Source organism: Ochotona princeps, chromosome 5 (assembly GCF_030435755.1).
Source record: "Ochotona princeps isolate mOchPri1 chromosome 5, mOchPri1.hap1, whole genome shotgun sequence".
In the NCBI taxonomy this organism is placed as follows: Eukaryota; Metazoa; Chordata; class Mammalia; order Lagomorpha; family Ochotonidae; genus Ochotona; species Ochotona princeps.
Genome location: NC_080836.1, coordinates 31171692 through 31197685, shown reverse-complemented (window position 1 = coordinate 31197685; position 25994 = coordinate 31171692). Strand labels below are relative to the sequence as shown.

The following is a 25994-nucleotide window of genomic DNA, read 5'->3' as shown; positions in this document are numbered from 1 at the left end:
TTTCTGGGAAATATATAATAATATTTTTACGAATTTTTCTGTTATAAGGCATGATTTGCTTTGAATTTTAAAATCAAAGACTGTCTTAAACAAAGCAGTTTCTTCTTGCTGGTAGAAATGGGAACAGCAATGGGACAGGTGGGGGAGAGCGGGAGAGGAGGAAGGGCAGGATTTCCTAGGTGCGGCTGCTATACTTCAGGGTGTCTCTGTATTTCCTTTTTGGAACCCCCAGGGAACTATAATTTAATGTAACTATAAACATTTACTCTCTAAATTGAAAGGTATCACTTGTAACTTGTTTTTGCTTTTTTTGAAGGAGAACGATGTATTTTCTCCCTATGTTAAAATGGAAAGAGAAATAGAAACATTGCTTGCTTCATTTGACTATTTTTGGGAGACTTTTGAAGAAAGAAAATCTAATATGGGCTTGGAGTTAAAGCTTCATATATTTCCACAGCTTACTCTTATCTTAAAATATTGTCATAACCTACATTCCCTTCTCTGCCTTCCAGAATGTGTGTATGTGTGCCTGTGTGTAATATCATATCGTTCCTTATATCAGTGCTTTCTCTTCCTCTTCTCCATTAAACAAACTTTTGCTCTGATTTGCTGTGCTTTGGGCTCAGAAAAACAAAGAAGAATAAAATATTTTCTCTCCTTAATAATAAGATACCCTTCTCTTGAAGGTACGTTTGGTTTATTTTCTTTTTCTTAGACTTTTAACTTCTTTGAGGCTAAAATCTGGCATCGTATAAATAAATATCCTTAAATACAAAACGCAGTGTGTGATAAAAATTTATGTTTTAAAAATGGTGTCTTTCTTTGGTATCATGAATTATCTCCCCTGAGAGAGAGACAGATAGAAAGAGATCTTCCATCTACTAGTTTACTCCCCAGACGACTGCAATAGTCAGGGCTTGACCAGGCCAAAGTTATGATCCTGTACTGAGTCTCCCACATGAATGGTAGCTATGCAAGTACTTGGACTATCTTCCACTACCTTGTCATGTGCATTAGTGGAATAGGTGTGATTCAAATCATCATTCCAGCCATAAAGCTTGGTTCACAAAGCACCCTGTATTAAGGTATGATTGGCTGATAGTGGTTCTCCAAAGATGGCCACATTCTCATCCTTGGAACTGATAAATGTGTTCCCTCACCTGGTAAAGGGAGGCAGAGACTGTGGAGAGAAGACTGCTGATCATTTGACCTGATAATAGGAAATGACCCTGTGCTTTCCTGGGTAGCCCCTTGTCATCAGAAGTGTTCCTAAAAGTGGATGAGGGAGGTAAGAGAGGAGCTCAGAGAGAGGGAACATGAAGACACAGGCTCAATGAAGGAAGATACCAGGAGGCAAAGAAAGCAGCAGCTTCTAGAAGCCATGAGGGGCAAGGAAATGTGTCCTCCCCTGCAGCCTCCAGAAAGGAGCAGATTCCAGCTTTCATTTTGCTTTGAGACGAGTGGCACTGATTGTGGATTCTGACCTCTAAAATTTTAAGATCACACATTTGTATTCTAACCCACAGAATTCATGGTAATAGATTACAGCAGCCATGGGAAAGTGAAACTCTGGGGAGAAAGAGCAGCTTACCCTAACATGTTGCTCAGTCAGTTCCCTTCCTGCTTCCAAGAGCCTTTAGATTGTCTGAAATTCCTGACACAAGTTCTATTCTAGTCCTCATTTGTGTCCTATCCATCTCAAGCTCCATGTTGTAAATATTAAATTTCTCCAAGTGTCCTAATTTCCTTTCTCAAACTTACCTATGTTGTATCTCACTGTTTAGAGCTTTAGTAAAAAAAAAATAATTTTCTTTATTTGAAGGTTAGAGCTTGCTATCTATCTATCCATCCATCCATCCATCCATCCATCCATCCATCCATACAGAGATCTTCCAAATGCTGCCTCCTAGCACCAGGATGGAGCCTGGCCAGAAGCCAGGAGCCAGGAGCTTTCTAGGTCTCCTAAATGAATAACAGGGGCCCAAACATCTGGGTCAGTTTCAGTTCTTTTCCCAGGCTATTAGGCAGGAGCTGGATGCTAGCACTGCAAGAGGCAGCTTAACGCACTATGCCACAACACTGGTCCTATTTAGAGACTTTTCTTTTTAACACACATTGAAAATCTCAGATAATAAATATTATAGGTTGCATTTAGGAAGTGGGAGAATGCTGCTTTTGCTTGTATATCTGTATTAGTCACAATCCGTTTGAGAGACACAATGCACAAAGTTATTTGAACAAGGAAAGAAGCCTTTGAGGAATTACCAACTCTGACAAGAGACTGCAGTTTTGAGATACTTGGTAGGAAGCACTAAAACAATCCTTAAGGAATAGAGAGAGAGCGGGAATCAAGATCAGTCTTATACTTGGCCTCAGCTGTAACACACAGGGAAGGGTCTCCCCACCCCAGACTGAGATTCATGGTTGAGGTTCACTGGGCTGTGAACTCACTGTAGTGCACTGCTAGTAGAACTTGCTGAAACACTGTCAGAAATGCACCTGCTATGATGCCAGGGTGAACCCTTCCCAGAAAGGTGTTTTGTTGGAGGCTCTTGTTGAAAACACCGCCCACCCTGTGGGTGATGGCTGGGCCCTGGTAGCTGCTGGCCTCCACACAGTACGAGCCAGATGCTGGAGAAGGCTTATGGACCTCAGAAGCTGGAGACTGGAGGAGCTGTATGTGCTGGGTTCAGGGCCAGGAGGAAGTCTCCTTCAACCTACAGTGTCCACAAAGCTTGACACTGTGCCATGTGGCACAGGAAATCTTTTGGCAGGGTTCAACTCCACTCTCATAGCAGGAAGTGAAGGGTGAATGTGGAGTTAAAAGACAATAAATTAAGAACTGGCAAATGGCCTCCCAGGCATATAGTATGAACTATTCCTAAAGTGTGATCTGCTGATGACCTTGGTTCCCTGGGGCCCTTCCAGAAGGTCAGTATGACAAAACCATTTTCATGACAATATTACAATCGATTGTATAGACATAAGTATTCATGAAACAGCAAACATTGGTGGTACAACTTCCTGCATCTCAGTAGGAAGCAAAGAAGTGACACCAAACTCTGCCAGTCATCTTTGCATTCTCACTTCTGCAGAGGCGAAAAACAGTTTCTCTCAAGAAGCTCTGGATGGGGCCAGCATTTTGACACCTGTAATCCGGCATCCCAAACAGGTGCTAGTTTGTGTCCTGTATGGTCCATCTCTGATTCAGATTCCTGATAATATGCATGAGAAAGCAGTTGAAGATGGCCCTAATATGTGGGCTCCTGCCTCTCATGTAGGAGACCCCGAGGAGTCTTCTGGCTTTGCTCTGGCCCAGGCCTGGCCTTTGCAGCCATTGGCGAGAGAACCAGCAGATGGAAGAGTGATCTCTCTCTTTCTGTCTCTCCCTCTTGCTCTGTAACTACCTTTCAAGCAAATACATACATACATACATACACCTTGTTTTGAAAAAAAATTCCCAATGAAGAATTAAAGAATTAAACAGAGAATTAAGGTTCTTAATTTCATGACATTTCAAGGCCTGAATATATATCTCTTAAATATTTGGTGACAAAATGAGAATGCAAGAAATAATTCTGAATAGCCAAATAGGATTGTTTTGAGGAAAAGCAAGTGTACAATTATTTGAATTGCAAGCTGAGCTGGCTGCATTTTTCATAGGGTGGCATTTTAAATTGAGTGAATGACAGACTATGGTTATGCAAACTTGGGTATTTGGTAGACGTTTTCTAAAAAATTAGCAACAAAATGAGCCTGTCACTCCAAGGAAAAACTGAGCATTTGTTGCCAGTGATAAAATTCAATTTTCAAGTGGAGGTTAAGCTTTTGGGAAACTTGTATCTGCCTCTACAAGCTTGACAGCTTGCTGATCCTTAAAGATTTTACTAATAAGATTGGTAGTAATATTATGAATGTGACATTTTGATATTATAGAAATATGTGTCAACATTTGGAAGATCTGTTAACTCAATGCATTGATATTTTCTAAGTGACCGGTATTGCTTTTGTAGAACCATTGATAGGTCAAAAACCTATTTAAAGTAAAGGATTAATAGAATTTACTTCAATATAAAACAAAAAGTCCGTTGACATGGATTCAGATTCCATATTACAACTAACCTTTACTCTACTATCACTTGAAAAGTCTTGGTTAGTGTCAAAGGATTTCCACAGTTATCTCCCAAAGCAATTAAAGTTATCTTTCGTTTCCTAAGGACGTATCCATTGTACATCCCAACCAACATATCACAATAGATCAGTACAGGAAGTAGTATGAGAATCCCAGAACATTTTATAAAGATGCAAAGTAAGGCCCTTCTTAATGAGTTTTTATCTTAGAAAATATTGTTTCTTAAATAAATTAATTCTATTAAAATGTAATTGGCTTAGTACTTTTTAGAAATCAAGTAAACAGTTTCTGTGAAAATTTCTAATATAGTAAATATTCATAGATAAAATTTACATACTCAAAGATTTTTGGCATACCAATAATTTTTGGAAGATTATGAAGGAAAATCAAGGGCAAAAGGTTGAGTACTGCTGACCGAAGAAACAAATGGGCAAAAAGTGCAGATTTTGGTGTAACATAGGGAAGTGCTATCTGAAATTACAGCTGTCACAATCCTTCAAGTAATCAGAAAAGTGGAAGTCAAATACCAGATCAAGCAATTTCTTATCTTTTACATTAGCAAAACATTGAAAATTCTGATCTTGTACAGATAGATGAGAATGGATAAAGATAAGAGCTTCCATATATTGTTTTGGAAATTTTGAGTATGATCCGGATTAGTAGCAAGTTGATAATCTCTTGTTTAATTGAATATTGTACTATAGTCCAAAGATTCCACTTCTTATTATGTGTTCTTGATACTTTCTCACACATTTGATGAAGGGTAAATAGCCAAGAATATCTAATGTGAGCCTTCTTTATAAGGGGCAAACAAATAAACCAGGCCCCATGAATGGATGAAAGACATCCCCATTGTATAAAGGGACCAATCTAGCTGATGAAGTAAATGCAGTGGCTCTCCAATATGCACAGAGACCTCAATGGCTTAATATTGGTGAAAATGGAAAAGCGCTGAGTTGTGTGTGGTATGATATTGTATTAATGTAAATTTTGAAAGCCACATCATGACACATGTTAGGTTGAATTACATGAAATCACATTCTTCAGGTTTCAGACTTTCAGCAAATTGAATATCAACAAATTCATCTTATTCATAGTAAATCTAGAGAAGTACTTAGATATGTACTTTACTATTACATATAAAGATTGTTTTAAATTTGGAATGGCCCAGAAAGAGGTGAAATAGCCTACAGGTGGTATATTTCCCTTTTCTTGCAGTGTGTAGAGTACTGGAGGGAAAAGTAAGTCGGCCCAGGGAGGACTTCAGGCACCCAGGGCCTTTACTTGAGGAATGTATGTATTTTTAGAAGCACCAGCTCCTCTGGCAGCCTGCTGTGGTATGGCAGGGAAATGGGAATTGTGGATTTCCTTAGAGCTTCTGCAAATCCCAGTGCCTAATCGGGTCTGTAAGGTGAAGAAAGAGTTTTATTTGGCAGAATTGTTACTTCAACGGAGCTGAAAATCCCAACCTCCATCCAGCCTCTCAAAAGGTTCCATCTAAATTTTATTTTTTATCAGCACTATGGAAAGTTAGAATGGTCAACTAGGAAAGTCAAGTGGATTCAAAATGCATAAACTTCAGCCAAAAGGCAATGTGTGAGCTAATGTATAACAAGCATCTTTTTGGAGTTGCATTCCCAGTTTTTTTCTTTTGGGGGGTTTATTTCCAAGGTAGAAATAGTGGGAACCTCAGAAGACAGAAAATGAATGACATCATCCCTCAGCATTTTGATCTTGTAAAAACATGTAATTTGCAGAGCTCATGTTTGAGCAGGTTAAGATAATCCTTGACTATACGTTAGTCTGAGTCCATACTCACACAAATCCAAAGAAATCAACAATAGGAAGTGACAAAGCTAACCTTGGCAACAGTGTCTGCAGAAAATGTAAAAGTCACTGTGGAAAAAATGGAAGATGTTGTTGGGAGCTAGTGAGACATGTTGGGTTGGCTCCCCCAGGGAGACATGTCCCCCAGAGTTGTGAGAATGGAGATGGGCCAAGTTTACCAAGTGAGAGATGACTTTCTTGGGGACTTGTGATTTTCTGTTGAGTCTGGAGGTTAATTCTGGAAGAATGGAGTAGGAAAGTAGCAGAGGGTGATTCACAGGAGAGGGCTGACTCTTGCAAATGAGTTAGGAAATATGAGGAGTGTGAAATACAGCAGGCAATGGCTAAGTAGTTGAGGGGTGGTTATTGTTATTAGAATGTGTGAGGCAGCCTTCTTCTATTTATAGTGCTGTTCTGAGCATTGGCTCAACTTCCATCTCCACCCAGAGAACTCAGTGTGACATCAGGCTAAAGAGCTGCTCATCTAGGTGAAATTACTTACAGGATTCCAATGGAGCTTCAAATTATTCACATTTCAATGACATTTCCTCATGAAAGATATAGGACTGCTTACAGCCAGCTGTCAGATAGTGACATAGAAATGTGCTTTCAGCAGAGCGTTAAATACTTCAGAGTTTTATTTCTCTAGGTTATGACGAGGCCGAAGTGGAATCTTCAGCAAGCCTGCACCCTATGCCAAATTGACCCAAGTGGATGGCCTGCCATAATAGATCCACAGGACCTTTTTTCTTAATTAATCTGTCTTCTTGGCTTAGAATTGAGCTGGTTTACTTGTTCTTTAATTAATTCAGCCATTTATTTGCTTAATATGTATTGAGTAGTGGACTAGGCACAGTTAAAAATAGACCTAGTCTTTAAGAAATATTTCATTTTGGGAAGAAAAAAAGGTATCCCAGACAGAAGAAGTGAGAAGTACTAAGTAAGCCAACAGGATAAAGTGTTCAGAGAGGGTAGACATTGGGTGGATACTTATTTGGGAGGAAAGGAGCAGGGGCAGTGAAGGAGGTATGGGAACACCTTGCAACAGACTCAGGGCACAGGTGTGAGTGCTCTGGCCGGGTTTATAACTTGTAGGTTTTTGGACTGATGGTCTTACACATTTGCTTTGCCTTTGTGTATTGCATGGAGTAAACCCCATGTCGTCTTTTTTACCCCTAGTCATTCAGCTTTGGTTGCAAGACTGAATAATCTATTTAGCAGGATGAAAGTGTTGTGGTTACCTGGACCCACTCTCCTTGGAAGGCCAGCTAAATATCTACCATCTGTGGTTATTCACACCTACTTCTGCCAATCCTCCCCTCCCCTAGGTGACTTTATTAAATTATTCCTTCCTAACACCTACAGCACTGTTTATGAATGGTGTTCTAGTAAACACAGTTTGCTCCACTTCATTACATCCATGAGCATTGCTGGAGTAATTGCCATCTGGCCCTCTCTTTCCTCTAGCTCTGGGAAGAAGCAACAGCCAGAGCAAAGGTTCAGAGGCTGAGCGCTTGTGGGTAACATCCCAGAACTGGAGGTGCCACCCACAAAAGAGAAGCTAGAGGAATGCTAAAAGGCAAGGCTAACAGCTTAGAGAGGCCTCCGGGGAGAGCCTGAGTTAAGAGAATTGGCATCCATTCACTAAGGCACAGCAAGGCAACTGAAGGGTGATGAGCCAGGATTATAACTTGCATAATCAGATTTGAATTCTTGAAATTTCTGGTTTCTAAAAGAAAGTAGTGGGTTGGAATACATATGAAAGTTATGAATCTCATACTTTTTCCTTATAAATTTCTTCATTTGCAAAAGTTCCTATAATTGCTTAATCATAATTCTTATTAATATTTTGGTATATTTCTGCCCTGTTCCATATATGAGTGTGTTTACATGCTTGAGATCATGCTATTGGGCACAATTTATTTTCAGTTGTTCAACATGATATAACAAGACCCTTCAAAGGCATAGTTTTTATTGGTTGTACAATATTTTGTAAAAATACTAATATTTCCTGAGCCACTTTTCTATTGTTGAACATTTGGAGTAACATGTTATATAGCACAAATAACAAATGATTAGAATACATGAGTTAATGAGCAAATGAATACTAGGTGTGTGCTGTTGCTCTTATCAGGGACCATCACATCATATCTGTTCTACATAACACTCCTACTGGTATAACTCCTGAAGGAAAATTTTATGTTTATTTAAAGATTTAAATTGGAAAGGCGTATCACATTTACAGACAGAATGAGAGACAGAGAGAGAAATCTTTCATCTGCTGGTTCATTCCCCAAATGTCTCTCTCTCTCCCTGTAGCTCTATCTTTAAAATAAATAATATATCCCTAAAAATATAAAGAAACTTAAACATTTCTACAAAGTAACCAGAACTCTGTTTAGTAAGGTTTGGACAGTAAGGTGTCTGTTCTGACTTATAAAACAATTTAGTTTGGACATGTAACAAAAACTGACAAGCATTTGTAATGAGAGTATTATTAGAGTTGGCTTTTAGTTAAAGATGTAAGAATAAAAGAATTGGATAGACAACAGTAAGCACAGTAGCAGACAAGGTCAGTTTTATGAACTAAGTTGAATTTATGACAGTGGTGAGATTGTTGTCTGGTGTGTAACTGGCTGTGTTGTGGATGTTTCCTTACTTCCCTATGGCAAATGCGTATCTGTAAACTCATTTAACTGGTGAATGCCCACTGCATTTATGGCTGAAGTCTAACCTAAGCACACAGCCTCAGAACAGACTGATATGCCCCAAAGACCTGCTATAATACATGCAAATAATCAATATTTTCTACTGTGATGATTTAACTCTGCGAAATAATGCTTATGAGCTAATTGAGCTAATGAGAATTTATTAGCTTTTGGTTTAGTGAAAGGCATGGCAGAATAATCTAATTCCTACTGGCTCCTGGATAACCTTCAACTTAAAGGTAACAACATTAACATTAAACTGAATATGTTCAAGTGTACACAGCACGTACCCATTAGGTAGGACAAAGGTTCATCCTAAAGACATAATAATTCTTTAGAGCAAGATTCCTTATTTGGCCTCCATGAAGGCAACTTAAAGAATTCTAGGGAACTGAATTAAAAAGACATAATGCCTTCCAGTGGTATTTAGCATTTTATTTCATTGTGAATGCAGGCAACTATTTATAGTCATATTTGCAGCACCTGTGATTTAGTCAATCATTAATAGAAATCACAGCTTTTTGTGTGTGTGTCATATTAGTCATTTTCTATATCATGGGATATTGTTTATGTTCAACAATACTGAGAAAATATAATTGGACTTGCAACTAGAAATTGCTATTTAGTATATAAATGAAGAACAGATATATTATCACATCACCAATTTGTTTTTTAATGTTTTGATACTACTTTTTAAATATTTTTTTCTTTTGTATGCCTATGTGTTTTATTTTTAATGTGAGTGTGTGGGAAGGCATCACAGACTTCTCTGTTAAGGGACCTATGCACAAAGAATTAGAGACCCTTTCATAAAAAGAAGAGTCTTTTTTCCTCCTTGGAAACCTTGCTATTTGCAATACAAATTCTTTCTGTTTTTCTGACACAAGGGGATCCCAACAGTCCTTCTATGGGGGAGAACTTGGAGTGGTTCTGCTGTCAGTTTACACAGTGAGATCTTCACCATATGTAACTCTCGAGGCTGGAGAGATGACACGCAGCCAACATGGTTGGGAAACAGAGTAGCAGAGAGCTGGTGGCTGGACCACACTGCAGGGGGAAGTGACTTCCACGAAACTGTGCCCCTCTCCCTTCACTACGTGGCTTCCTGACACCCACATAGTATTAACATCATTCGAAGTAAATAAGCTAACAAAACCGGGAGGCCTGAGCCAGCCCTCCTTCCAGCTGGTGAGCTTGGTGGAGGGGTGGTTGGTAGGATGGAAAAGGAAAAACACATAGTATGGCAGCATGGGACTGTCACTTCCCAGTGTGGACTCCACAAGCAGTGTGTCCTTGGGTGTACTGCATCCTCCCTAAGCTGAAGGTCTTTCACTTCTCCAGTGTGAAACCAGTTCTGCTCTGATGATGCCCTGAGGACTGGGGTAGATGGGGACAGTTCTTCAGGGCTCACATTTTGCCCCTGTCACTCTAAACTTACCATCCAGTGCTGTGAGAGGTGGAATGGAGAAATAGAGTAATAGAGTTTAGCTTCCCAGCAGCCCTCTGCTGGTAGACTTAAAATGTTACTGTGTCTGCTGTGAGAGCACAGAGGCATTCTTGGCACTGGCTTTCTTAAGTTTTGCAGGTGAAAGCGGCACATGTCACTAAGCAGTCAATGCAGGTTCCACAAATCAAGACCTTTGGCAAGGTTGCTGTTAAGGACTGCATTTGGGAAGGCTTACTGTCAGAGGGTAGGGGTAGTTATTTGGGCACTCAAACAAGCCTTGTTCAATGGTCGGAATTTTCCCTGTGGCTTACTTTCCTTTCCATGACTCCCTGCTTTTGTATTTCATTTTTTCTTGTTGCATTATTTCTGCTTATTTTAGAAGTTATTTGCTCTTATGCATGCAGCTCTGAGAATGAACATAAGCCTATCACATAAGACTTTTGTGGTGTGCATTGGGAATATGGACAGAGTGGGAAGGAAAAACATCTGACATTTGAAGTGTAAACCTCTTTTTTTTCTATAATGTGAAAATATGTGGCTTCTCAAGCTATGTATCAGTTTATTACAAGTTAGCTTACAGTAAAATGCCTCACTGAGATTCAGCAAACACAGATCAAGAAGTTAGCAAATGACATCTGAACTCCTCAGAACCTAAAGCCCAGCCATGTTTTTCTAAACAACTGTATCCTCCTTCAGATTCTAAGAAAACTTCATGAGAACTTGTGGACTTGTTTGAAGATATTAAAAGATTGCTCTATTGGAACCAAAGTGGTACAGGATTGTAGTGATAGCTTCCCATATGAGCACAGGTTCATGTTCTGGCTGGTCTATTTCCAATCTAGCTCACTGCTCATAGAATGGGAAGGGATGGTTCAAGTCCTTAGGCCCCTGCATCCATGTGGGAGATCCAAAATAAGTTACTAGCTCCTGGTTTTGGATTGGCTCAGCTCTGACCATTGTGGCCATTTGGGGAGTGAACCAGTAGATGGGAGAACTCTGTCTCTCTTTCTCTCTGTAAATCTACCTTTCAAATAAAATTTTGAAATAAAAAAAATGATTGCGTTATTAGAAATTCGCTAGTTTTATAGGAATTCTCCTATGGGGGAAGTTTTGATTGTTTATAAATATGAAGTCTTTAATTTAGCAAAATATGTATTGCTTGCCATTTTAGTATGTCCTATTTTTAGGAAAAATGTAAATACCAATTATATACTGAATGTTACTCTTTTTTTCGCAGTCCCCCCACTACCACAAATTATGCAGTTGAATTTCCTACATTTGAGGAAATCGCAGGGATCAGCACATCCGGAGTGCAATGGATGAGCCTTGCCCTGGGAAAACCACCTTCGTGATCATGGTATCTCACCTGCTAGGTAATCATTTGAATGGTACTTTATTGAAGAAACCAAATTTCTTGATATGGTCTATGATTAGTAGAAAACCTGTTTAATCTCTTACACCTGCTACATTATATTTATTTCTTAGCCTTAATATCCAGAAATAATCTAAAATATAACAAAACCTTTTTAAATTTTCTTTCAAATACTGTTTGCATAAGAGGGATTCATGCTTGTGTGGGCCTCTGATTAAGGTGGGGAGGGTTAGGTATGGAGGAAGGTGGGTGGGACAAATGTTTTAGACCTTTTTTTAGAGTTTTTTTTTTTTCTCCTGTGTCTTCAGGAGCTCCTTACTGTCAAATTACGTTAACACCCCAGAGATGAGAGATGGTCATTTGATTACACCTTAGAGAACTCAATGTAGGGAAGAATGTTCTGAGGATGTTACTTGAGTGGTTTTGATAGTTCTGAGAAGTTGTTGATTTCATTGCTGGAGGACTGGGAAAATGTTTTCTAAGTGTATTGGTTGACAGAGTCTTCTGTAGTGCATTCACAGACCCAAGAACATGCTGCAAAGCTTGGTCAGGAGAGTTATCCAACCTGCTCTGCTTTCTATCCTCCAATGTGGCAGTTAATGTCCAGTGGTGGTCTAGATGAGGTGGCTACCATGTCCCCCAAATACAACAAACCTTAAACCATAAAATAAAAATCCAGAAAATGTTGAGAATAACGAAGTCTGAAACTCAATGTTTTTTCTTGCTTTATTTTCATTATCAAATCTCTTATGGAATGCCCTGATTAATTTAGGTTTTATTTCTCTTTTAGTAATAGAGAGAAATTATGCCAAACTACTTGCCTGAGTGGGATGTAAGACTTCCCATTTAGCATGGGAGACAATATATTTAAGCTTTATGTATAACTAAGGAATTACTCTCCATTTTATTCTAACTATCTTTGGTTTGAATACATTTTAATATATAAGAAAATTTTGCTTATGAACTATTCAAGCAGCTGAAGGAAGAAACTTAAGTACATATTTTTCTTTTTTCTCTTTGTTTTAGAATGGTAAAATTTATGATAAGGTGGTAAAGGAAGTGAAGCAAACATTTTATGATCTTTAGAATCTGACATTCTTCCAGGAACAGCAGTGGTTGGGGTTGGGGCGAGCTGAGAGCACTCTATTCCAGCTGTTAGTGCAAGCATTTCTGATGAACAGTGATAGAATTTCTGAAATATAACTTTTTTTTGTTTTAAACAGCTCTTTTCTTTTGGTTTTTAAGAAGTCACTTATTACTTTTTACAAGGAAAAATAAGTTGGTTAAGATTTTTCTGTAATATCTTCATGTGCTGAGTGTTGTAAGTCAATGTGATTTCATGCCTTCCCGTGCGTGGGTTTTCATCCTCCATCCCACTGAAGCGATGGTGATACAACATTTTTCTACAAGAATGAGCAACTGTTTTTTGTCTATTTTCTACCAGGCTCCTGCAATCTTTCTTCAAATTTTAAATGGTTATGCCTTCCTTACCTTTTAGGTCCATGCCAGGTTTTCAATTCACCCTCAGGACAAATCCTGAGCTGTTGGTTTATGAAAATACCAGGAAGTCACAGTGTACTCTGACTCCCTCCTGGTTGGTTGTACTGTCAGACACATCTCTGGTTTAGAGATGTTAAAATGCAGAAATAAGATACGTATTGGAATCGCTACGTTGAAACCTCCCTTTCATGGCTGTGAAATTTAAATGAGAGAAAGTTTACAGCTATTCATGTGATTATGGCTCAATAAACAAGTTTATTTTAAAATGTAAAAGAAATGGCAAAGGTCTAGATAAGCCAAAATAATCTTTTTAAATTAATCTTGAAATAGAGACTAATATTAAAGCTACCCCAAGTCAATATGATATGGCAGTGGTACATAGAAAGATAGAAAAAATAGATCAACAGAATAAAATAGTCCTGAAGTAGAATCATATTAAGATAATTGATAAAGCTAAAGCAAATCACTTGTCAAGTTTCAGAGAATTGTACACCTAAGACCCACGCATCTCATGAAATATAGTCATACCCCATAAGGGGATAGAAATATGAAATGCTTTAACCACTCTATCTGGTCCAGGAGTGATATGGGATTTGCTTATTATTTCATTTTACTTGAGAATCTCCAGGAATATTCTTCACAGCCCAGGACTTTCTTTGCTCAATCTTTGTAGCATTGCCTTTTCCACCTACATAGCATTTCTTTAAGCTTCATTATTTTATGTGTGTTATAAAATGAGTCATGAAATCAAATACAATAAAGTTCCTGTTTATACCTTTGAAGAGGGAAACCTGTGTGCAGCTCAGTGTTATGAAACATTCAGTCTCATTCTTTTGTGTGAAATGCATGAGAATACATACTTGTAAATGCCTGCAAAAGTTTATACATCACATTTGAAACATTTCATCTAGTTGCTTAGTGGAGATTTTAAGTTCATGAACAATAAGAAGAGAGGCACAAAGTGCAGAAATTAAATAAAATGTTTGCAACTGTAACTAATAAAACTAATAAAACTTATGATGATCTTAATCAGGTCTGCCCCTTCCTTCTGTACTGGTTGCAAAGAAAATCAAGCTAGGATTATATTGCATGGTTTCCTACCATGTCCTTTTTCTGTGTATTTTTGTTCTATTTCTTAGAGGTAGATAGTTCTTTTTGACACTTTTGGAGATAAGTAATTTCTCATGCTCTTTCAGTCAGATGAGGACAGGCAAATATGTATTTACAAAATATTAACTTGTCATTCATTTAACAAATACCTATCAGTGGGCCAGATTCTGATGTACATGTTGAGAATGCAGCAGTAAGAAATAAACATATTTCTTGTCCTCAAAGAACTTATTGCCCACTTGGGAAACAAGTACTCATTTAGTGAAAGATTACATAATTCAAAATTGGAAAAATACAATATACACTCAAAGATTAAAATTGAAGTTGGTTTGGGAATTCAAGAATGATCTTGAAGGCTGAATGATATTTATCCAAGGACTGATTTGGAGACACTATTCCTTAGGCATTTAATAGCACAAGCATGTGGAATATGGCATGGGGAAGAACTAGGAACATTGGAGGAACAGGAAGGCAGCCACTGCAGCTGGGGCATGGTGTGTGCGTGTGTGTGAAAAAGTCTAAAGTTATTAGCAGGGGGCCGATCATGAAAGACTTGTGGTCTATTTGAAGGATTTTAGATTTTATGCTGGGGACAATGACAAGTGAAATGATTAATTTTCTGCACCAACTTGATTGGGTTAGAGAATACTCAGTGAGGGAAACGTTATTTCTGGGTGTGACTGTTGAGGGTTTTTCTAGAAGAGATAACATTTTTACTCATAGAATTAATTGCAAATAGCACACATACCAATGTAGGTGGGCATCACCTAATCTACTGATGGTCCAGACGAATAAAAATGGCAAAGGGCTAGATTTTCTCTTTCTTAAGTTGGGACATATATCTTCTGCTCTCAGACATCAAGCACGCAGTTACTTGAACTTTTGATGTCATACCAGCACTTACAGCATCAGCCATCTTTATTCTCAGGCCCTCAGACTTGAACTGAATTTCATCACGGGCTTTACTGGTTCTCAAGCTTACAGACAGCAGATCTTGGATCTTCTTAGCCTCCAAGTTGCTTGGACCACTCTTCATTATATCCCTCTACACACACACACACACACACACACACACACACACACACTCTGGAGAATCCCAATACAGCAAGCCACTGCCAACTTTTATGCATGAGAATAATGCAACTGGATTTAAGTATCCAATAACCACTGTAGTCATATGAAAATTCAACTGAAAGGCAAGGCACATATGGACGATGGAGTATTGCAAGATTACTTAGACCACACAAAGATGAGCAGGGGTTAATAGATTTTAAATACATTTTGTTGGTAAGATGTCCAGGACTTGTAAGCAACTTGAATAAGGAGATGAGAAAGAAGGAAGAAAGAAGTTTGGTTTTCCAACTTTTGATTAATGCTATTTGACAGATAGAGATGGTGCTACTTTCTGACATTAAGTCTGCAGTTGGAAAAAATTGGAGGAGAAAGTGAAGAGTCAATGTTGAATGTCATAAGTTGAAAAGTTTTTGAGACTTTAAATTTAAGTTCTTTAATATATTGTTGGGATTATGGTTTCTGGTTAGAGATATAAGTTGAGAATTCATGGTACAAAGATGTCTTTGAAAGTCATGTGAGTCTCCAAGATTATATTGAAAAATAGGACATGGTAATAAAAGAGCTCCAAAGTAAGCCCAGGGGAAGTCACAAGATTGCAAATAAAATAAAAATCTTACAAAGGTGACTAAGCAAGTAGTAATACGAGAAATAAGAAAATTTTCAGGAAAGGAAGTTTCAACAAGGACAATGTGATGAGTTTGTTGAATGGGCATGGTGGCTTGGTAAAAATGAGGACTTAATAACTTAGGGAACATTGGTGGCTTTACAGATCACAGATCCCTTTATAAAAGAATCAAAGAGGGGGAATGCATATGTATTTGCCACAGTGTTATTTTAACGATATGTAAGATTTGATTCAGATAAGAATGGCAATAAGAATGTGATGGGCTTCATGAGTGAGGAGAAGTCAATGAATTGAAGACTTATGACAACATATTACTACTATGAAGACATAAGGAAGAGAGTTCCCACATTAGACATTGTCTTCATTCATTCATATTAAAATTCTTGAGGACTTTTAAGTGCTGTCTGCATCCCTCCCATTTTGTATTGAAAATATGCCTAGACATTCTTCCCAAAAGTTCTAATTATCAACTAAAGCAAAAGGTTGAAACAAGTCAGTCTATCTTAGATTTCACTTAGCCTAATATTTACAACCAACTTTTATTTTATTTACTATTCCATGATACAGTTCCATAGGCTCTGGGATTTCTTTTCCCCCTACCTAAAAAATCTCCTCAATCTCCTTCCGCAGCCTGATTTTCCCATATTATTATAATAGTATAGTCTTTACGATCAGTCATAAGTCCATCATTCTGCTATTTAAGTGTATCCTGACTTCTTAGGCATGGATGATAGCAGAGTATCCAGTATCCTATTATCAAGATGCATTCAACAGCTTCATTGGGAGTCCATCTTTGATTTATAAATAGAGATGCACACTGTATTGGATTTTCACATCAGTGTGTGATAATCTCTACTACACAGTTACTATATGTCTCCTTAAATAAGAGCCATAAAACAAAATCGACAACAGAACCAAAAATAGAAAATTTATGACAGCATGAAGTTAAATAACATGGGCTGAATGACCGATATTTTAAAACTCTTAATTTTTTTTGACCTGGGGACTATTATAGTTTATATGGCTTCTTCACCAAGTGTTTGACGAGACCTGATTAGGCAGATTTAATTTTATGGTTTAGGAAGCTGCCTTGAAGTGCTTTACTCTGGATTCCTTGTCATTCAGAGTTGACATCTTTGGTCTCTGTCATCTAAAACTTTTTTGCAATTTAAGAACCAAAATGAAAATGCCATGCATGTTTATTGGGGAAAAATGAGCATTGGTAAGTCAGGATCTGTTCACTTAATTTCCCTTTTAGTTGGTACCCACTTGCCCCATGTAAAAATCACATTTGTATGTTTTTATTACAGACCCACTGCACCTCAAATGTATTTCCTGGCTGTGTCTTAATTATTGAAGGATTTTTGTTGTTGTTGTTGGTTCCTGTCCAAACTAAATTCTTGACCCCCATGCTTACACTTAATTATTTGTTGATTGCCCATCAACTGACCAGCATTCCATTAAGAAGTTAGAAATCAGAAAATAAGAAAATTAATTTGCCTTAGGTTAGGCATGTAAATCACCATTGTATGTGGTAAGTGTTTTCAGTAGATCATTACCAAGGACCAGGATGCACAGAGATGGGAACAACTGATTTTTCCTTCATAGAAAAGTTAAAAGAGGGTACACAAGAAAGCCTTAAGAGGGGAGCACTGTAAAGGCACAAACATGCATGATAATGTTTGCCACCTGGAGAGAAGTCTGTTATGGTTTGAAACTGTGTGGATCTTGCCTTGGGGTTTTGGCTTGGAAAGTTTAGCTTGGCTAAATTCAGAAGGAATTTATGGGCCATTTGAACAATTTGCTTATTGTTCCTTTGAATAGAATGCTATTGAAGATCTTAAATTTGCGGGCTAATTTGATCAGGTTTGTTTTTCTTGTTCTGTTGCTGTTTTCCTTCTATTTGCAATGTATTACTGTTAAGCAATTGCTTTTTTTTTAAAAAAGATTTTTTATTATTGGAAAGCCGGATATACAGAGAGGAGGAGAGACAGAGAGGAAGATCTTCCATCCGATGTTTCACTCCGCAAGTGAGCCACAACGGGCCGGTACGCGCAGATCCGATGCCGGGAACCAGGAACCTCTTCCTGGTCTCCCACGTGGGTGCAGGGTCCCAAAGCTTTGGGCCATCCTCAATTGCTTTCCCAGGCCACAAGCAGGGAGCTGGATGGGAAGTAGAGCTGTTGGGATTAGAACTGGCGCCCATATGGGATCCAGGGGCTTTCAAGGCGAGGACTTTAGCCGCTAGACCACGCCGCCGGGCCCTAATTGCTTTTCACCTTAGCCGAAATGATGCCTTGGAATTGATAACAGTGTACTAGAAGTCACATTTGGGTACTGCCAATGTCGTTGTCTGCACTGGCACGTCTGCCTCAGAAGGCCTCTTTTGCCACCTACCACTGGAATGCTACTTCACCAGTATTTCTGCTGCTTTGAGGCAAAATCCTGAGTGGTGAGTGATGGCTAGATATTGATCCTGTGAGTGTATCTTAACTGCAAAGGAGCCTAGGAGGACAAATGACCCAAATCCTGTTTTAATCATGGAAATATGGTTCTGCCTTTTGCAAAGTTTCTTTAAACACAAGCCTGAGGTGGCTTTAAATTATGGTCAAACATTATCAACAAAATGCTCAGTAGATCAGTTTGGTGGATGAGAATGTAGCATAGAGGGATAAAGTAACTTGTTCAAGGCTACAGCATTGTGAAGTGGTGAAAGTGGACCTTTACCCAGAAAGTCTGATTCTGATGATCATACCCAGAGTCATTACCTCCTGATATTAAACTGTAGGGTGAAATGGACCAGGGTGAGGTATGTGTGTGAGTGATAGTGATGTACTAGAGAAGAGTGAGGATGCTTCGGGCTGTGAAACAGTGACAGTAACTCTCCTGGATGACTGTTAAGCTCATTGATGTAAAAGGCATCCTAGCATCAATTGGAATGTAACCACGTTCTACCAGAGTCAGGCACAGCACAAGAAACTATATGCTGAACTCAGAGGGCTAAACCCAACCAACTTCACACCCGCACCTATGGCCAACATCTCTGTAACTGACTCATTGACTCTGCCACACCATTTATCCTCAATCATTTTTCGCCTTGCTGTTGGCCCCTAGCTCCTTGTTCTGCCTTACACTGACTTTATTTTTTGTAATGTTCTTCCTGTATTTGATGTGACAAACACACTCTCATTAGCCACGTGCATACACCAGATGCAAAACAAGAATGACAGAAGTGTGTGATTTTAGCACAAGCCCAAAGATGGACATTAGATGCTTCTACGAGGTCATCATGTCCTTTCAAGTAAATTTTGAATGTTTTGGTGACTTGTAAACACTAAGCCAAATAGTTGCAATAAGTCATCTCCAAAGCTACACAAACATTAAGACCCAATTATGTACTTTCTCAAGTTTTCTACCTTGAAAAATAAGACAAAGCAAAAAGGAGAATCTTGTGATCAAGCTATGTATTTCATCTATTTACACTAAAATGTTGTCTTTTTGGTAATTCTGCACCCCCCAGGATGATCCAGATACCAAGATCAACATTTATTATGATCTTTTTTTCTTCATCTACCTAGAAACCCTTAACTTCTGAACATAATAGATTTTCTGGTTACAATTTTGTAAAGGCAAGGTCATTGCAAGAATGCTTTGTAATTACGAATATTCCTTGTTCCCAAGCACTTGTGCTTGTGGTTGTCAGAAGGCTGCTGGCCCTTACGGAGAATCCATAGCTAGACATCAGATCCTCATAAGATCTCGGGGCTTCACAGCACACTGTGTAGTGTTTCTCCCCAAGTTGAATATAGCCTTTTCGTTTTCATTCAGACACTGCCAGCATTTATCTCTCATTTCTTCTGCTTCCCACAATTATTTACCTCTAAACATTATCAGAATTGTCCCCAGGCATCTAAACCTTAAATGAGATTGTAGCTTTTCCATTTGAGCCTTGTTTCATTAAACAAATATATGGGTGCTACATGATTTTGCAGCAGATACTGTTCATGTGGGAGTTGGATTTGTGCTTTGTTTACAGCTAAAAAAAAAATAATCACTTTATTGGACATGTATGAGCATGTGGGTGAGGATGAAGACATAATTGAGTTTTGAAATCAAATACGGGCCTGGGAAAATATTCCTTTCTGATGGGGTGGACAGGAAAGGCCAACTGTTGCAAAGAGGAAAAAATCTCTCTGGGTTAGCCTGCTGTGTTAGAACCCTCCTTCAGAAGCACAGCGTACTACCTGAAACTTATCATCCTGAAGAATTCAAGATAAAATGATCTATAATCTATATCAAGGAGTAAAGATTTTTTTTAAACCACAAAACAAAAGCCATGTGTCTTTACTCCTTTATACATGACCTCTCCTACGCCTCTCAAAATCTCTCCTGGCAGTGAATTCTTGCTATTAATGGAAGCTATATTCTGTATGGTTACTGTGAACAATGAATTAGTGAATACTGAGCCATTGCTCTTAGGAGAAATACAGAATAAGGATTCCGTTAGCTTCTGTGTACTGAGTGTTCATAATTTTGTTACTCTGTTATTGATTTTTTAAAATATGTTTGGTTTTCCCACAGCCCGAGGCACATCTCAGCAGCCCTTGACACAGTTTGCTATTCCATACCACACCCACGTGGCTTGAGCAGGTGTCCAGAGATAAGGACCTAGAGAATTATCTCCTAGCAGGCCCGGCTTCCCATTTTCCCACAGTTTCCTTCAAAGGGACCATTCCAGTATTTACCCTTAAATTTAAAGTGATCACATCTTACTCTCCCTGAACTCACACCTGCACGTTTTGAACCTTTCTAAATCTGTTTGACAACACCCCAAATCCAATAGCATCGGCCTATGGATCCTTTGTCTCTCCCCAGGCTTCTGCACTGCTGTTGTGTCATGGAGGCTGGACCCCCCTAATCCAGCCCTTATCAGGGTGCCCTCATCCCTTGGAGGCTCTTGCAGATACATTTCCAGATATTGGTTCTCTTCTTTCCAGGTCTCTCTGGGCTTCTGGGGACAACTGCTGTTAACAGAACCATGTTAATAGAGAAACGAGATGCTGTGATCACTAAAAATATATGTATCATCCAAAACACATGGTCATGATACTGTTGTCAAGTGGGCAATAAATAATCTGGTTATATGAGAACTTCTGTTTCAGGAAGCATTATTTGATAAAACATGTTGAACTCACTACCAATGATATTCCTGATACCTGAACAAAATCTATCTGAAACAGTATTTTCTTTTTAAAATTTTTGCTTATTTATTTGCATATACAGTTAAAAAATTTCACATATTTCATGATACAGATTTTGGATTATAGGAACAGTCCCTGCCCTATCCTGCCTCCTGAAAGTGTTTTCTCCATAAGGCATACCACAGCCTTCTTGTGTTCAGGAACATTAGGCGACAATTCAGCACTACCCCTGGGGATTAACTTAAACAGTGAAATCAACAATAAAAGACACAAAAGTATTTTAAATATGCCACTGAATGGACCAACAGAAGCACATTGGCGTACACCATGAAAATTGGAATAAGAAAGTAGAATGTCATATTGTTTGAACTCAGCTGGGAACCTGTGCATCAGGTGCTCTGTGCATTTCCAAGAGTGATTATGAAAGCAACCTAAGTATTAATATTGGGTTTAGAAATGTATTTTGGTGAGTGAACATGTTTGGAAAGAATCTGCAATTAATGAGGATTGATTTATGCATACCTGCGTACATCCACCCATCCAATTATTCAGCTATTCAGTTGTTTGTTTTCAGGACATGAAGCATACTGGAAATTTGTAATTACTTTCTTTGGCATAGTCTATGTTGCAAATGTGGTATATGCTATGCTTTTAGCTTTATGACTTTTTTTTTAGTATGGAGATTTTTTTAAATTGTATTTTGGCAATCTTTACATTGTTGATTAGAATAAAAAGTTACAAGGGCTAAAAGGAATATTGAGGAGAAGCCCCACCCAGTCTCCCAACCACCCCAGGTCCTGGATGTAGGGCATGCTCTGAGATCCTTGCTCAAGTGGTCCCAGTAGTTCACCAGTTATGCATTGCTGCCACTATCGCCACTCCAGACACGATGAGGCTGTTGAATAATCTACTGATTGACATAGTCCATCATAGAGTCTCCCTTTGTCCAGTGTTTCGCTGCCAACATATAGCTGTGGTGGTTGACTGACCTGTTCTATCTTCCGTCTTTTCTTGGTTAAGGTTCTGAGTCTGCCATTTCGGTTGAGGGGATCCCCACAGAAACTTTGAGGTGTTCCCAGACCAGAATCCTATATGTACTAGCAAGTACAGGACCTGGCACAGTCCATCCCCCTGATAAGCTGGTGGTTGCAATTGTTGGGTTGGTCCATCTTGAGCCTCAACTTCCACTGGAACCGATGGGTGTTGCAGTCTGTCCTGGTTCTGCTCATCACATACTCGGCCATCTCACCAACCAGTGGGAGCTGCAGCCTGGTCAGAGCGACCCGCAATAACCCGCATCAGGCCCGCCCCTGCCCTGATTTGCCAGCATGTGTAGCAGCCTAGTTCAGTCTGCCCCATATCCCATTGGGCTCTCGTAAATGTCGAAGGGTATTGGAGCTTAGTTCCATCCAACCAGCTCAACTGTCCAGCCCTCACGGATGTTGTTGAGTGCCTGTCTGTCTAGCCATAATCTGGGAGTGAGAGTGACCTGGGAGGGAAATAGTGGGCTCCCCCCTCTTGGGCTAACACTCCCATGGGAGGGCACAATAATAACTAGGACAGGGGCTGGGATAGCTTTATGACTGTTAAAGCTAGGCAGTCATGAGATCAAGGGCTTGAAGGTCTTGTTCACTCCTATATTCCCAGCCCTAGTTCTCAGCAGGATACAAAGCACATTCTCAATAAATATTTATTGAATGAGTCAGTGAATGATCTACAAGTGGCACCCAGTGCATCCACACAATAGCTTTGCTGTTGTGCTTTCTCCCATATTAACCTCAAATAGATACATCTCAGAAACCTGAAAATCTCTCTGACATGAGGGTTATTCTTGCACATAATCTTCAAAGAAGGGAATTACAGGAGGTTAAGTGAATAATTACATCCTGTGGAATCAGATGAATGCCATCTTTAGCCAACAGTTTAGACAGATGGAAACTTGTTGCCAAATTTTCTCTCCATTTCCTGCCCCCAACCCCAATTAAGTAGAATCCACAACTTTTCCAAAGTATTTGTCAGTGTTAGAATATTATCACCTGGAAAATTGTATTTTTTATTTCTTATTTATGGGAACTTCTTATTTTGCTGAATTGTAAATGTACCTCTTCCCCCAGGTCCTACCTATGTGTTTTCTTTCATGGAAGTGTCAGAGAAAGAACAGCTATGTATCATAAAACCTCTTAGACTAACAGTCAATAACCTTCATATTCCTAAGCTACACCATGTGCCTTGTTTTGGTATCTTTTAACTGAACGTTAATTTGCAACTGTTGAAATTGTTTCTATCCATTGCAGTGAATTACAGGTTAGAGATGTTATGTTAGGGAGAGGACATGGAGAGTTCTGCATGCAGAGAAAATCGTATAACTCAACACAGGCACAAAATTGTGTGAAGAGCAAATAAAGCTCCTAATATAAACAGGGATGCGGGAGAGTATGGTTTCAGCATGGAGATCAAGTTTATGGCTCATAAAGTTAATCTGATAGAGTATGGGAGTGTAAGATATTGTGCAACTCAACAAAAGAGGCAGGCTGTAACAGCAGTGACTCTGAAACTCTTCAGATCTGGAGGGAAGTAATTGCGGGGCTGGGGTGAATTGACAGGGAAGCTGCTGGGACTTAATTGTATGAACCATGTGGTTCCAAGTAGTTTTCTTTCCTAATCCCAGGGCAGAGTCCCTTTTAACCCTGGAGGTAGTGCTCTGCCTGGCAGAAGATGCTAATTTAACATCATTATACACCTCATCTCTGAAGCCTGCCTGCATGCATCTGGGGTGGGGAGCATGTATGTAGTGGGGAGCTACAATCAGGGAACAGACAGAGCTATTGGAACCAGTAGCCCATGGTGGGCATTTATTGGATCTATAGACAATTGTCAGGGACTATGCTGACAGTTTTATTTTTAAATTCTTACCCAAACTCTGCAAGCACTTAAGGTGGTATTATGAACATTTTACATAGGAAGAAAATTACTCTGGAGAAGAAAGATAATATGCGCAAATCCTAGCATAAGAAGCAAAACAGGATTTCAGTGAAAAATTGTATGATCTCCAAATCCAAGCCATGAATGTCTGTCTAAAATAAAAAATAGTCTAATGTAAAGGAAAAGAAATACAGGTTAGTTATAAGAAACTTAAATAGTTCATATTACGAGACAAAATATTAATTACCCACAGTTTGACGGGGTTCCATTCATTTTTGTTTTTTCTAGGTACCTAAATTAAAGCTGTATAAACACATATGAGTACATCTCTATGAATGAAGCTGTATGAATAAATACATCTTTCCATTCTACATCACATAATTGTGATCGGATGCAATATTAGGGTTTTATGGCCTACATTAACAGATAACTGCTCCAAACTTTTTTTTTCGCACTAAAATAAACTTCTAAGTTTTCTTTTGTAAACTTTCTGAAACAGCACTATATCAGGGTAACAGTAGCACTCACTACCTATAAATCCTTTGCTAATGTCATTAAAATGACATATTGGTATGTCACGGTTTTAATAGCTTAGGCATTTTGAAAAAACATTTCAACCTCATGCAATCATGGTACTGTGTCCATTATTTCACTCCTTTTAGTTGGCTTATGACTAAATTTTTGCTGTCTTCTCAATGTCTGTGTCTTTTGCTTCATTATTATGTGTTTGTAAAATCACCAGGCCTGCATACATATCAGTCTTTGTGATACATGGATGGTGGATGTTAGTAATTTGTAGGAACAGCTCTGGATCGGTCGGTTCAGTTTTTGCCTATCCTAACCCACCCCAGTTTATCCAGGCAGGCTCAGCTGTCCCAGGTCTGGAACAAATAGGCACAAAATGGATATAGTGTATTAACCACATCGTCAATAGTAGCAGGGTTGTAAACGGTATGTGACCGCCCCAGTGTGTGGAAGCTGTTGTAAGTTGTGATTTAGTGGCAAACTCACACTAAAGCATGCATGACCCAACTCTGTGTGCCCAGTTACTTTCAGTGCGTTTTCAAACTGAAGTCCCAACCTCGGTTTTCTGTTCCACATTGCTTGTCCATGGAGGATGAGTGCAAACCAGGATCCTAGGGTTTACTTGGGTCTCATCTCAGTAGGAAGTGCGCCTCTGCTTTGGTTTCTACCTCTCTGTGCTTGAGAACTCTTCGAGGCAGCAACTACCATGTGGAAAAAACTACCTATCTCTCTCCAGAACCAATTACTTGCTTGAGATATTATTGAGTTTAACTCTTTTCCTTTAAAACTGTGATTTTCGACTTCTACTGTTCCCCTCCACAACTACAGACTCGCACTGGTTTCTCTGTTTTTTTCCTGTCTCCTTTTCTACAATTCTCTCTTCTCATTGAAGAATTAGATGTGGATTCGTGCTAAATGCACTTCAGGGAACTGTGCTACTGAGAATAGGGACTCAGAGAGGAGGAAGTTAGACTAGAGCTTCTAAAACTGTGATCTTGTTCAGATATTTAAACTTTCTGAATCATAATATATTAGCCTATAAACTCATGTATGTCTAAACCAATGTTTACTGTGGAAAGACATGAAGAAAGTGACTTCTGGCCTTCAATTTGGAGGACTGTTCTTGATGTCAGCAAATTCTTTCTAAACAATGCCTATCCATCTATTTCACTCATTCCATTTTATTTATAGCCTGTCCCATATGCTCAAGAATATTCCAACATATTTCAGGATTACGACCTATTTTACTAATAGTGGTGAAATTTCAATTGAGAATGTCTGTAATTCATTATAGTTATCTAATCTTCTGTCACTTCCTCCTTCAACTTTTCCCCCAATGACAGTCTATTACCTGAATATTTCCTGAAACTTCTTTCTAATTAAACCAACTAAAAAAAAACAAACAGTAACTGTTAGAATATAAACCTGATTTTGGTTATAAATTCCATGTGTCTTCTGTACAGTCTCTTAAATGTATTTAATAATGTTAAATACTTCTTGATCCAAGCTGTGAATAATTTTTTACCTATGTGCTGCTTAAGCACATATATG

At 38.8% G+C, this 25994-nt stretch overlaps 1 pseudogene; it reads right to left on the bottom strand.

Annotated features, from left to right (window-relative positions):
* Positions 1-11346: 11346 nt before the first annotated feature.
* Positions 11347-11495, bottom strand: LOC118757979 (U1 spliceosomal RNA; annotated as a pseudogene).
* Between the last annotated feature and the right edge of the window lie 14499 nt (positions 11496-25994).